Source organism: Propithecus coquereli, unplaced genomic scaffold (genome assembly GCF_000956105.1).
Source record: "Propithecus coquereli isolate 6110/MARCELLA unplaced genomic scaffold, Pcoq_1.0 Scaffold209, whole genome shotgun sequence".
Taxonomy (NCBI): Eukaryota; Metazoa; Chordata; class Mammalia; order Primates; family Indriidae; genus Propithecus; species Propithecus coquereli.
The window spans coordinates 1,896,707-1,910,808 of NW_012145967.1; the positions used below are offsets into that span (position 1 = coordinate 1,896,707).

The 14,102-nt window shown below is 45.9% G+C and overlaps 1 protein-coding gene across 3 annotated transcripts in view; it reads left to right on the forward strand.

The window, feature by feature from the left end:
- The window catches only part of NTM (neurotrimin), a 980,258-nt gene that overhangs the window by 188,920 nt on the left and 777,236 nt on the right, over nt 1-14,102 (forward strand). The gene's annotated exons all lie outside the window — the stretch shown is intronic.

Here is a 14,102-nt window from a genome sequence, read left to right on the forward strand (position 1 = left end):
TCTGGGGAGGGATTATGCAAAAAGGCTACCAACTGCTTAGAGAGACAGGTCTGGCTTGGCCTTTTGAAATACAAATAATCTTTAAATGCCAACTTTGATCCTTTATAGTTGTGGGTGAACTGCTCAGTAGTAGCTCCTATTTGGAAAATATCACTGCACTCCCCACTCTATTTAGTGGCCCAGGGGCTAAAAGCCCCCTGAGCATCTGTACACCATATTCTCTAAGTTTGCTCATGCTCCCCACTCCCTTCAATGCTTTCTGCATCTAGGAAAAATAGGGTTGTTCATGCTCTGTCTTCTATAGATGCATAAACTGAGTTTTGGATGGTGATAATGTGATCAGTCCCAGGTTATGCAGTGTGAGTGAGGTGCCTTCAGAGTCCCAGGCCTGCGGTATACCCGCTGGAACACACCGATATACCCAAGCAATGCAGACTGGAGCATGAATCTGCCGTGTGTGTGCATGTGTAGACACGTGCATGTTTATGTTCAGCTAGGAAGGCTGGGACCCCTGCCTGTGGTCTCTAGTCAATGCCAGTCCCAGAGTTCGCTGGGTGAGGGAGAAAGAGAAGGTAAAATGAGAACATCACAGTGGAAGGAAGAGGAGTGACCTAGACTTTGTAAAGGAAGCAATGTTATCCCCTCTAGGAAATAAATTGCCTCCCCCAACTCTGGATGAGCAGAGTTGGGGCCACTTGGCCCTTGTCTCACCTGCGGGTGGGGCTCTCTCTCCACTTGCTACTGCTGCTCTGGGTGAGCCTATGCACTGGAGCTGAAGGAGCCTTGGGGGCTATTTGAATAGCGTCAGACCTCCCTGATTACCCACCCTCTCCAAAGAGACCCCTCTTCGCCTGTGACCTGAACTCTCTCAGGCTTAGAAGAGACTTTAGACAGCATCTATTTTCATTCTGTGCTTAGTGCAAGAATATCCTACTCAGCAGGGACTCTCAAAATCATTTCCCAGAAAACTAGACCCTTTGGATGGTTCTTTAAATAAAAGAGGGAAGAAGGCTCCATAGCTTATCAGTTAAGGAAATGGTTGGATAGCTATTGTCCTCTGAAAGATTCACAGTGAAATTTAGCATATGAAGGCTCTGAGAAGTCCTGCAACAAGGAAACCAGTTTAATGTTGTTTAATTATGGTAAGACTAAATAGGCTTTTAAACAGACACAGTTTAAACAGCTTCAATGACAGGAAGATCAGTATTACATTAAAACTTCCTTCCCGAAATATTCTCACAGAATATGTCTTTGGGTATACATAAATATTTTAATTTCTGCTCTAGTTGAAGTGCTTCTTGTACACTAGAACTTTACAACACATTATTTATATCATAGTACATAATATCTAGTGATGCTCAATACTGCTCTTTCCAATAGAGCATATAAGAAAAGTGAAATAACATAAAGTAGAACAGTCTTACTGAAGGCCATACTTAGTGAAATAAAGTTGTGTCATTGTTAGGTCACCGTAAGTCTTAGAGTTGAGATGCTTCAATGGGAATCTACCTGTCTGTAACTCCTGGCCTGGTCTTCCTGATTTTACTCCATTTCCTCCTATGGATTAGCTCCGTGTCTTCAAGAAAATAGTCCCATGGTGAGGAATGGGATGGGAATAATACTAAAAACCATGATGGCTTAACCTTCCCCAAATCAGAAGAGAGTCCAAGGAGCAAGTAGATTTTTGTAAACCATCCCTCGGATCACATTTCCCTCTAACTAACTAATATCCTCTCCTCAGCACCTGTAAACTCTTGCTTTCTCCAGGCTCCCTGGGTGTTCTGTGAGTTCCCGTCGAATTATCTCAAGTGGCAAATATACCCTGAAAGGAGGAGAAGTGCAATGCACCGTCTATTACCAGGGTTAAAATTTCATTTCATTCCTCGTCTGATGCTATTCAGGACTGTTATCTTCCCTCCTGCTCAATAGGCAATAGAAATATATATGTCGGCAGAAAGCCAGCCTCCGACGCAGTTTCTAGAAGATGAGCTGGAAGGAGAGTCATTGTGATTTGTGCTCCCTTCCTTCCACCCTGCTCCTGCCAATTAAAGGAGGAAGGGACCCAGCCCCCAGACCATAAATAACAGAAATCCCCCTGGTTCCGAGCCTGGCTCTATTCACATTGGCTACATATGCTGCAGGCTTTCATCTCTTTCAACTATTCTACAGCACAGTTGGAAAAAGACAAGAGGAAAGAGCAGGGTGTGGATATTTCAGGGGTATTCTTTCAAAAGAACCAGGATGAGCCTGGAGCTAAATGTGCTGAAGGTAAAGCTTGTGCCGCACCCTCTCCCTCCCATCATGGCGCCCTGCCCCGTGCTTCCTTCAACGTTCTACTCTCAGCTAGACACATTGGAGAGACTAGTTCACACCACACCTTCAATGACTGGCAAAGACTACTTCCACTTAAATTTAAGAAAATGCCTAACTCTACAGGAAAATATAATCTCTACTGGTAGATTCACTGAGGAGAGCCCATGGGAACAGATACAGCTTTCAAGATGCCTCAAAGAACAGCCAAAGGGCATCTGCCTGTGTCAAGTCTGATAATAAGACGATCCCTGATATAAATAATAACATAGTTGTTATTATGTGAAGGCTCTGGCATCAGCCTACCTGGATTTGAATCTTACCTCTGCCAATTTCTTACTGTGTGACCCTGGGGAACCTCTTAATTTTTTTCCAGCAAAATGGAGCATAATAATATCACCTAAGATATGATTATTGCAAGATTGAATGAATTCATCTTTGTAAACACTTAGCACAATGCCTAGCCCATTGTAAACACTCAAAAATATTGGCTTTCAATACACTGATAATAAAATAAGGCCATGAGCCATCCAGGCACATTTCAAGGACTTTGGAGTCAATATAACTTGAGTTTGAATTTTTGGCTCTTCTGATTACTGGCTGTGTGATTGCAGACAATTTATTTAACCTCTTTTTAGCATCAGTTTCCTCACTGGTAAACAGGAATAAGTGTACTTCCCTCATTAGGATCAGAGTGAAGGTTAGAAAGATCGTGTGCTTGAAAATACCTTGTAGCTAGGACCCATCAATAAATATTTTGGAATGGGGCAAACATCCTCTGAGCAGATCACTTGGAAAAGATGACAAGGATTCTTTCGAGCATTTAGATTGTGCATTTCAATAATGGACTCAGTTGCTCTGTCCCAAGGCTATGTATCAACTCTTACAGTACTTCTGCAAGGCACAGAGCAAATGTGGATAATGGTGTCTTGATTTTATTAACAAAATGAGTGTGTCCCAAGTGCCGATCAATGCAGCACAATCAGATACAACTCCAGACAGACAGATTGCCTTCTTCCTTTAAAGCAGTAGTTTTCAAATTATATTCTGTATTGTACTTGTTCAAGAGGGATCTAAAATAGAACATTATCATAATATATTAAATAGTGGAGCCCCCTGGAGTTCTCCCTCAGACCCTGCAGGGGTCTCTGCAGCACCTCTAAGGAAATCTTGGGCTCCACAGAATATAGTCTAAATACCAATAATCTAAAGGCATGGAATTTTCTTCAGACTCTTACAGTGTGCAGTATGGATTAATAGTGATTTCTTACTGTCTTAGATTTATTAAGATTAAGTCATGTCAGACAAACCTCATTTCCTACTTTGACAGTGTTCTCCAGGGAAATGTAGTCGGCATAGTGAATTGGTATTTCAGGAATGCATTTTACAGCGCCTTTTGTAATAGCTTTGTAGGAATTATGAAGAAATTTATGCTGAATACTAGTAAAATTAAGTATATTAGTAAGTAGATGAACAACTATAGCCAACAGGTACAAAACAGCCAATTGATCAACGTCATCAGCGGGCTGCCTGGATGCATAGGACCCCGGCTATGGCCTTTATCATTAAATATCTCCAGTAGCAACTTGGCTGAAGACATAGTGATGACACTTATCAAATTTGTGGATGACATGAAATTGGGAGGAGAAGAAAATTTATCAGATGATCGAATCCAGAAAGATCTTGTCAGGCTGGCAGAATGGGCCAAATCTAAGATGATGAAATTTCACAGGGGAAAAAAATGCAATATTTTATAATTAGGTCCCCAAAGCAAATTATTCAAATACAGGTTTATGTCATATCTTATGTTAGATTCAGGCATAATCTAGCTAACTACAGGAGGGAGAGCCTCTTTGAGTCATTCGAATAGATCTGAGCATTAGATAATGGGATAGGGACAAAAGGCCAGTGCACCAGGGACAATGCAGATTCTGCAGGGGAGAGCTACAGGACGGGCGGGGGTCAGAGTGGGCAGCCACTCCAGGCTGAGAACAGAGACAGGGAACCAAGCACATAAAATAACTCTTTCACTCATTCTTTCTGAATATATTAATCATGAGGGCATAGAGTATGGTCTTTAAGGGCACAGGCTCTAGACTCAGACTATATGGGATTAAAAACTGGCTCTGTTACTTACCAGCTGTGTACCCCTAGGCAAGCTACTTAACATCTCTGTGTCTAATTTTCTGCATCTGTAGACTCTATTTGTAGCTGCTGACCTCATATGGTTATGGCGAGGATCCGGTTCAATACTGCATATGAAGTGTGTGTTATTTTGACCACTCTTCACTGGGAAGACAGTGTAGTTGAAGAGGAAAGATGAGGCACATTGCTTCTTGGGAGGGAAGGTTGATGAGGTCCAAGGTGAACACCCTGCACTGGAGATGCCCAGGGCCTGAGAGCTTAGCAAGACAGTCACAGGAAGAAAGGCAGGGAGCCAAGAACCAGAACTGCGTAACGGGAGCGGACTGCGTTTGGGAACTAGAACAGCATTTAAACAACCAAAAGATATACAAGGTCCAAGTGAAACTCGTGATTGACGGAGAGCCCGAGGTGTTGGGCTGCGGCACTTTAACCTCATGTCGGAGATCAGGATTGATTGTAGAGACAGAAGCAGGACGGAAACCGTTGCGGGGTCACTCACATGGACCCCGCTCTGAGGAGAATGGGGCACAGGGTCTGGAAACTAGGAAAAGCCCAACAGCTTGAAGAAGTACTGCTTGGTTATAGCAGAGTGGTAAAGGAGGAGAGAGAGAAGAAAAAAACACAACGAAATGGTTTTACCGATTGTAAGTTTCCTACGAGTTATCATATAAGAGTGAGGTTCCATCTTCCTGTTATATTATACAAAACAAAACACTCAGGAGCGCTGCACTGCTTGTAACCACTCGGGCAGCACCCACAGTGTTGTGCTTAGCATTGCATCACCTTCTGAAAAGGTCTGAAGTAACCGTGTCGGCCAGGATGGTAAGCTGACAGAAGCCCATGACGCAAGAGCAAAAAACAATAGAGCTGGCCATGTCCCTTTGAGGGAACCAAGGCCGTGTCCACACACGGACATGAGGCCTCTTCCAGAGTTTGCAGGGCTGTCTTGTGGAGGAAGAGTGTCTGATCCTGGCTCCCTGTGCTGCCAAGGAGCAGAGGAGGGAAGCTCCAGGGAGAGAACTTTAACTCCACCTGGGGAGAGGGAATACTTTCCACGGGCTGGGCAAAGAAGTCTAGAGGGTATTCCAGCGTTGCTTGAAGAGTGAGCTAGATGGGAGTCTTTAAAATCTTTCCTCAAACATGATATTCTATATTTCCACGAAAACTACCATGCGGCAGTCGAGCAAACCCCAGGATTTTGGCTGGAGTTCTAACGTATGAATGCCATCTCCGCAAAGGCGGCTCTGAGCGACATCTCTCTCTGCTGTCCTTGCAGAAGTCATTCCCGGGAGCGAGCTGCAGTTCTCTGCCGGGCCAGGAGGTGGAGCCGGCCTGTAATGTACCTGGAGCCCACGGGGAGGGCTGTGTGCGGAAGCGGAGCGCGGCCATCCGCGTGGATTGGCAGCCACAAAGGCATGTGCGGGCTCATCGGCCGCCATCTGTCTTCATTTTGCTAACCCCCTCTCTTGGATGCCACAAGCAGCTCACTTCCTATATTTATAAACATCCCCAATCAGTCATTTCTCTGCCCGCTGTCACATATTTGTGGCGTTAATGCTGGCTGCTTTATCACAGATTGGACTTCATTTCAGGCATAACTCTCATATACTGTGGTTCTGAGATCTTTATAGCCACATTACGGTGTATGGCTGAGTTGTGATTACACATCAGCACTGTGAGGCCACAGACAGCGATTTGGCCCACTCCCACCCAAATGCCACTCTTGTGCTGGGAGGACAGCCAGGGAACATGCTATAGGCAGAGAAAAGGGGGACCTGCAGGGGAGGCAGAGAGAACCAAGGGTCAGGCACACGGTCACACTGTCACCAGGATTCAGGGTGGGCCAGGGTTATTCCACAGGGCTAGGAACCCACAAGACTATCTCCTGTTGGCAGAGAGGGCTGACAGATGGACAGAGTTAGTGGGAGGGAAAGAGAGGTGAAAGGGAGAAGTCTGTAACTGAACCGACCTTCCTAGCTGCACCCCAGGTCTCAAAGTGACAGCGGAAGGTACGCTTCCTGTATCCGATGTCTGATATCTGAAATCAGGAACGTAAGTTAACATTTCTTCTTACTCTCCACATCACGCTTGTCTCATTCATGAGATTGCTCTTCTCACAGAGATTTAAAAAAAGAATATATTTTTTTGTCCCACTGCATTTGGGTTTTGCAGCTGCTATGAATGGACCCTAGGAACCACAGTCACAGTGGAAGCAGCAGAAATTCTCTCTCGGAAGCTACAGTCGGTGTCCACCAAAAGGTCAGAAGTACGGGCTACGCTTGGTCAGTAGCTAAACAAAAGAATCTGGAGGGTGGGGGCAGCAATTTTAGAGAACTATGGGGTTCTGGGTTATTGCTGGAAGGATGTCGGGAATGGCGTACACCATGGTCATGTTCAGAGAAAGTATTTTTTCATTCTGGAAAATAACTTCTTCAATCTTCTGGGCAATGCTTTCTCCTTACTCTTCCCAGGGCCACAGAAGGGCAGAGTCTGCTCCCTCTGGCATTTCTGAGGCTCCCCACAGACCCTCACGGGCCTCCGCGGCCAGCGCCTCTGGTAGGCTGCCCACCTCTGCCCCCGTCCTTCCACCTCCCCCACATCCTTCCACCTCCCTCGCCCTCTTTCTGTCCAACGTAGACACTGCTCTTCCCCTCCTTCCCCAGAGGGGTGCAACCACAGGACGTTCCTGAGGATTGTGTGGGAACGGAGGAGAACCGCTTCAGGGAGAGGGAGGAAGTCTCATCAGTGTCAAAAGAGAAAATTACAACAAATTTAATTGAAAGATCTAATTGGATTTCATTTTCGATTCTAGAATCTGTAAAGCAGAACGGGTTTTCCAATGCGCTGAGCAGGGGAGGTTGGCTTTATAGGCAGAAAAGGGCTGCAGAAAGCAGACACAGAGAACAGAAAGTGGACTGGTCGTGGCAAAGTTACTCTCCTTATAGGGTTAAAACAGAGGGGACTTCCTTGTTTGCTGGCTGGGGTTGACTGGAATCTCCTGCTTTTTTGCAAACTGGCCCATTTTAAAGTTTCGTTTAATGACATGGCACTTAGCACGAGTGACCCCATTCTGGTTTGGTCTGTCCTGCTGGGTCCTAGGGCAGGGGGCTCATCCAGTACAGTGGCCTCCCATGAACTCTGTTGATGTCAGATACCAGATATCCCACTTGTGCCGCCGGACACCTGCAGCCTTTTCCCGGGTCCTCCCTCTGTTGGCACATGACCCTTCTTTGAAATCCACGGCCCCAACTTGTCCCTCACTCTTCCCGCCTCTTGTCAAAAGAAACAAATTAGTTTCCTTAATCACCCTAATTCCCCAGAGAGGACGCTCACCCACAAAGAAAATAGGCTTTGACATGATTATGTAGAACCTCTCCACCCTGACCTCAAAATCACCTTCTAGACAAATCTCCCTCCAAGCCTTAACTCTGCAAACCAGGAAGCCCACAAAAGTGGCCCTCACCCCCTCGATTCCCATCCTGCACACCCCAAAAGAGCAAGCCACACGCCAGGACGAATTCTGCTCCCCAGCTTCTAGAATGCAGAACGGGACGCTGCTTTCAAAGTGACACCTTTTTGGAGTTTCCTATACTAGTGAAATTTGTTTTAAATGAACATCAAGAATAGCCTTGAAAAGGAAAATACAGGCTAGAATCTATGCCGACTGGCACCAAGTAGCGGGTGGGAAACGTGGAAAAGGAAGAGTCTAGTTCTTCCTGCTTGTGACCACCCCCCTCCTCCCGGAAAGCTGACTGCATGTAAATGACTCCCCTCATCTGTTTTTAGAGCCATAGCAGTAGCTGCACTTCTAAATTTAAGTAACACACGCTAAAGTGAATTTAGTAGTTAAGCTATGCTGTGCCGTTAGACTGCCTGCATTTTAAATACAAGCCTTTACCACTTACTAGTTTTTATTTTTTTGTTTTATTATATATATATATTTACACATACACACACATATATACATACACACACGTGTGTATGTGCGTGTATATATATATATACACGTGTGTGCGTGTATGTATATATATTTTACTCTGATTAATTCTCCATTCTCTCATCTGGGAAAAAGAATAGTATCACCTCAGAGTTGGTGGGAGGAGGAACCAATGAATGCCTTCAAAGCGCTTAGGACAGTTCATGGGACATAGTTACCACCCAGTGCCTTATACAATGATGTCACTAACACTTGTCAGCATCACGTTATCCATGTCCACTACTTTTCTGCTGGGAAGACCTCCCACAATTCAAACAACAGCCCCCTCTGAGATTCAGTGGAGTTTGGGGTGATGCCATGCATTGGAGCTGGGCTCCCGTGAGCCCCACGGCTCAGCTCTCTGTCCCGCATCCCTCTCTGTCCTTCTGAGGCACCACGGCTCCCACTTCCCTTTAACTGCGGTTTAAGGAAACCTAGTAGAAGGGATTTCTGCAGGACAGCAGCTCCAAGTGCTGCTTGGCTGGTATAGACAGTCCTCTCTGCACACGCGGGCATCGGCCCTTGCTGTCCTTGCTTGTCCGCATGCGTCGCTAGCCTGTTCCCACGGTGTTTGGGAAGCCGCGATGGAAGCTGCTCTCTGAGTCCTCACTCAGTTCCAATCGAGAAGATCATGTTCTGTGGTTTTCCAGTTGGACTCAGGTCCCTAAGCCGAATGCCATCCCACTGACCCCCAGGAGTGGAGAAGGTGGTGTCTCTGTGCCTTGACTTTAACTCATTTCAGGGGAATTGGGAGCGTGTGAGAGGGCCTCTGCCGCCCGACCTCCCCCAACACGCCGTACATACCTTTCATTATCTGCTTCTTTAGCTCTTGTGGCAAATAGATATTAAAATATTAAATCTGTCTAAGATATCTTCTTCATAAAATATTAAGGGAAAATGTCTTTGTTAACAATGTTTTAACATGAAATAATAAACAAACTGCAGTAATTGGGTATTTTTCTTCTGAAGGTCATATGCCTCCGCAAAAATCGCCCTGGCAAATGCGCAATTCGGAAGAATAATCGCGCCTTACCTTCAGACACTGTGCTTTTTTGTGTTCAAAGAGCATTTTTTAAACATTAATTAGTTACTCCACCAAATATCCTAGGAAGTGTGGATGATATCTGCTACACACAGATGGTGACTCAAAGAGGGCGCGAATGAATCCGCCTCACCTCACACAACAATTCTGAGGCAGGAATCGTTAGCTTGGTCTTTGCAAATGGACTGAGCAGCAATCAGTCACAGAGTGAGGCCGAGGGATCAAGGGTTATTTACTCTAAATTTCTTACAAGTGTCTTCTATTCTTTGATTTGCATGAACCCCATAGAGGAAACCCTAAGAAGTGCCTTCATCTCTCCCCTCAAAAATCAGATACTCCCTATCCCAAGAGTCTCCATCCAAAAGATGGTAGAGTGGAGATCTCCCCCTACCTAAACACACGGGACCATTTGTTTTTAAGGGCCCATTATAGTCACAGGTGATTTTTCACACATGGTGAAGAGTAGAAAGAAGAGGGATGCCACAGCATCTTCCTGGGATTCTAACGCACTAGGACTAGTAAAAGCAAAAGGCTCAGAGGTTAACTGGCTGCAAACCCACCCCAAGTCACGACTGTGTGTGTCCCTCGGTCCCTGCCCTGTGCTTTTCTTAAGGACTTATGGCGCGCCATCACATAAAACCATCGCAACCGTTTCCAATAATTGCGGCATGAAAAGTGAGCTGATCAGCATCCGCTTTTATGGCCAGCTACTAACCCAGCCAGCGTTTTCTAATAATACTTTGCCTTTATATCCCAGGATCGCAGAGCAATTTACGAAGATTAATTAGCAGCGCCTCAGAACTCTCATCCTTGGTGGAGGCAGGGGCGGAGGCCACGGGAGGGGAGTTAAATTAGCCTCCCTGGAGAGCGGGAAGTGAGAATTGTAAGTGAGGGCTCCCCTGGTTCAAACCAGGGCTGTGTCTGAGAATAAAACCCTGTGTCCCATTAGTAGTCAACAGAGAAACAATCTGTCATCTGATATTCCAAAAGCATTCAATGGGGAGGAAGTAACGAGGCTGTGTGTTTATTTTTTATTTGAAAAATGATGTAAATACCCAAATTTGTTACTATCCCCAGGGTCCTGGCAGCATGCCCAAGATATCTGTAATTTTGCGAGATTACAGTTTGTGTCATCCCAGACTGAGTCTCACTCTTTGCTCTTCCGTGCCTGGAGCCTGCAGTCTCTGGTCCCTGAGAGGCCACAAGTGCGCCGGGATAAACCTGACACTTTGGTGTCTGGTGGTCTGCAGGCCGCCCCTCCCCAGGCCTCCGGCTCTCCGTGTGCCCTGGGCCTGGTGCTGCCAGGATTCGCTTGGCAAAGAACAGGCGATGGTGGCAGAGAAAGGACTCTGTCAGGCCATTGAGGAAGCGCAGCTGCTGGCAGGCCAAGGGGAGGGGCGGAGGAAAGCTGCAGTGACATTCTGTTGTGTTCTTGCAACCAAGGCACAAATTAAGGCAAAATTAGAGACTTTCTTTGGGCGATGGGACGGATGGGAGGAGGAGGAAGATGGGGAAGCAGAGCTTTTAAGGACAGCAATTTGAGAACATCTGAGACAAATCTGTGGCTGATTCTTTTTTTGTGTGGATTAGTTAGTGATTTTCTTTTTGGATTCCGGAGGGGTTTCCCTCCCCCCCTTCCTTTCCCTTTTTGCACCATGCACATGTAAATGTGATTGAGAATTCTCTCCCCAGATCTGCTGCCTTGGCAGCCTTCCTGCCAGCTGGCCTGGCTGGGGGAACCCACGCTGGTGGCTGATTGCAATTGATAAGTTCTTCCAGGCTGTGTGGGAAGAAGTTTGCCGCCTGCCGGAGACACTCCCCAGGCCCTCTTTTGGGGTTGAATGCCTGCAAGGAAGGAGGGCAGAGGGGACCCCCCCACACACCAACAGGCCTGACCGCCTCTCTGCCCACAGAGGGCACCCAAGGCACCAGCACCCTTTTGTGTGAACTCACGGGACACACAGTGTCAGTGCAGACGTCTGTTACTCTCACCAGAGCCCCGTCTGATGCGCCATCACTGGCGCCCAGAGTCTGAGTGGATCTTGAAAGGCCCTGGAACCCACGTCTCCTTTCTCTACTTCCAGCCAGAGCATTTCATGAAAAGATATAAGAAAATATAAGAAGCGTAAAAATCTGGCCCACCCAAAACGATTGTAGTTTATGGCCAATCCTGTCTTTTGCTTCTGTTTCAGCTCATTCTCTCTCTCTCTCTCTCTTTTTTTTGGTGGGCGGGGGGGTGTGTCTTTTTGTCCCTTCCTTTTGCCCATGGTGGCTCCTGGCCATATTCATTTGCCAGAGTTTTTTCTTACCATCTTTTCTGTCTTCTCCCTGGCTGGGCAAATTCTCACCAGTTTACCAGAACCTAACCCAAGGCTTCTAGCTTCCACAAATTCTTTCTGGCAACTAAATGGGATCCTGTTTACAAACTGCTGAGCACAGAAACTTGCCTATAGTAACTGATCTCTAAAAAGTCAGTGAGGTTACATACTCTCACAGGTAGCCTCTAGTGTGTGTGTGCGTGCGCGCGCGCGCGTGCCAGCGCGCGCGTGTGTGTGTGTGTGTGTGTGTGTGTGTGTCAGCTTAGTCATTTTAAACACTATTTTAGTTTTTCCTTCTTTAGCTCAGATTTGTAAGGATACACGCATGCAAAGTCTGTCCAGAGGTGACCCTTTGTATAGGTGATTATGACAGACAGCCAGTAAGATCACTCCAAGCCCCTCCCTTCTTTTTGTCACACCTTTGTGTAATCCCCTTCCCTCGAGTATGGGTTGTGCTGATGGACTCAATTCCAACAAATAGAATATGGCAGAGATGATGGAATATCACTTCCATGATTAAGTTATAAAAAGACAGTGGCTTTCCTCTGGGGCAAGCTCTCTCCCTGTCTCTTGGATTGCCCACCCTGGGGGAGGCCAGCTGCCATGTTGTGAGGAAGCCCTGTGAGAGGTCTACTTGGCAAGGGATCAACACCTGCCAATGGTCATGTGAGTGAGCATGAAGCATATCTCTTCCTTCCGGTCGAGCATTCAGAGGAGACTACAGCCCTGGCCCATAGCTTAACTGTAGCCTCAGCAGAGACCTGGAGCCAGAGGTCCCCTGCTAAGCTGTGCCCAGATTCCGGACCTTAGAAACTGTGAAATAATAACAGTTTGTTGTTTTAAGCAGCTCGCTTTGTTACCCAGTGATAGATGCTTAGTACAGTGGGTTCTCAGGCCACTATAATTTTACATGATCCTCTTAAGGTGCTTTAAAAAAGAGAGACTGTAGATTCTCAAAAAGAAAATATACAACCAGCTTTAGCACTGAGAAACTCCTTTGTAAGTGTTTATAACTCTTTGGAAAGAACAATGTATATCACTGATCTCATAATGGCTGTATCTGAACCTAGAGCAAATGCAATTATTAAAAGAGGTGTCAGGCAGCACATTACATCAACTTAATTTTAGTGGACTTAAAAATAAGTAATGCTTAATTAGGAGGCTATAGACCAAGAAATACTCTGAAAAGAGAAGGACACCAAATAGTGCTAACTATACCCAGACATTACTCCACATGCCTTGCATGGTATCATCTCATTTTATTCACTCATCCATCCACTAGGGAAGGTTCTGTTATTATCCCCTTTTACAGGTGAGGCAGCCAAGGCATAGAGAGTTGAATTGCATTTCTCAATTTTATAGAGCTAATAAAAGTCTTGTTTCAAAGTCCATACTCTTGACTACAAATTATTCTCCTTGCCATCCCAAATTCAAATTATTAAATACAATCAACTCTTGTGATTCATTGATATTGGCGAATTGAAAAATTGATGCATTATGTAGATCTGGAAGGAGTTTGATACTATATTGTGTATTTTAAATTCCATCCCATGTATGTAAACCTTATTTCACCAGTCATAACGCACGCTGATGCCAGTGGGATTGTATCTTAAACACTCCCTTGCACCCCAGACAGGGCTCTGCTCTTCGGTGACTGTGAATCAGAGACAATGGGAGGAAGTAAGTCAGGCGGAGGTCAGTCCAGAGAGAAATACAGTAGTTGACGGCATTAAAGAAGAGGTGGCCAGAGATCAAAACAAGTTCAGGGCTGGTGCGATGAAAGTGAGACAGAGAAAAACCAAATCACCGTCTCTAGGAGGAGGCTGACCAGGAAGAGTAGCCCTTAATTGAGGATCAGGTAAGTCAAGGACACAGAAAGGCAACTAATAATGAAACGTGTAATGCACACTATGTGCCAGGCACTATTCTAATTGATTTACGTGTGTTGTCTCATTTGACATTTGTATCACCATATGCGGTGGTTATTAAAATCATCCCCATTTCACAGATAAAAAAACTGAGGCACACTGAGATTACTGCTAACCCCCAGCCACAATGAACACATAGAAGGACTGTGGTACAATGGGAGATGTGCTTCATGCTCACTCACCTGACTGTGAGCAGGTGTTGGTCCCTTGCCAAGTGGGCCTCTCCACAGGGCTTCCTCACAACGTGGCAGCTGGCCTCCCCCAGAGTGGGCAATCCAAGAGAGCGGGAGAGAGCTTGATCAAGATGAAAGTCGCAGTCTTTTCATAACTTAATCATGGAAGTGACATCCCATCACTTCCTAGATGGCCTGAACCCAAAATCC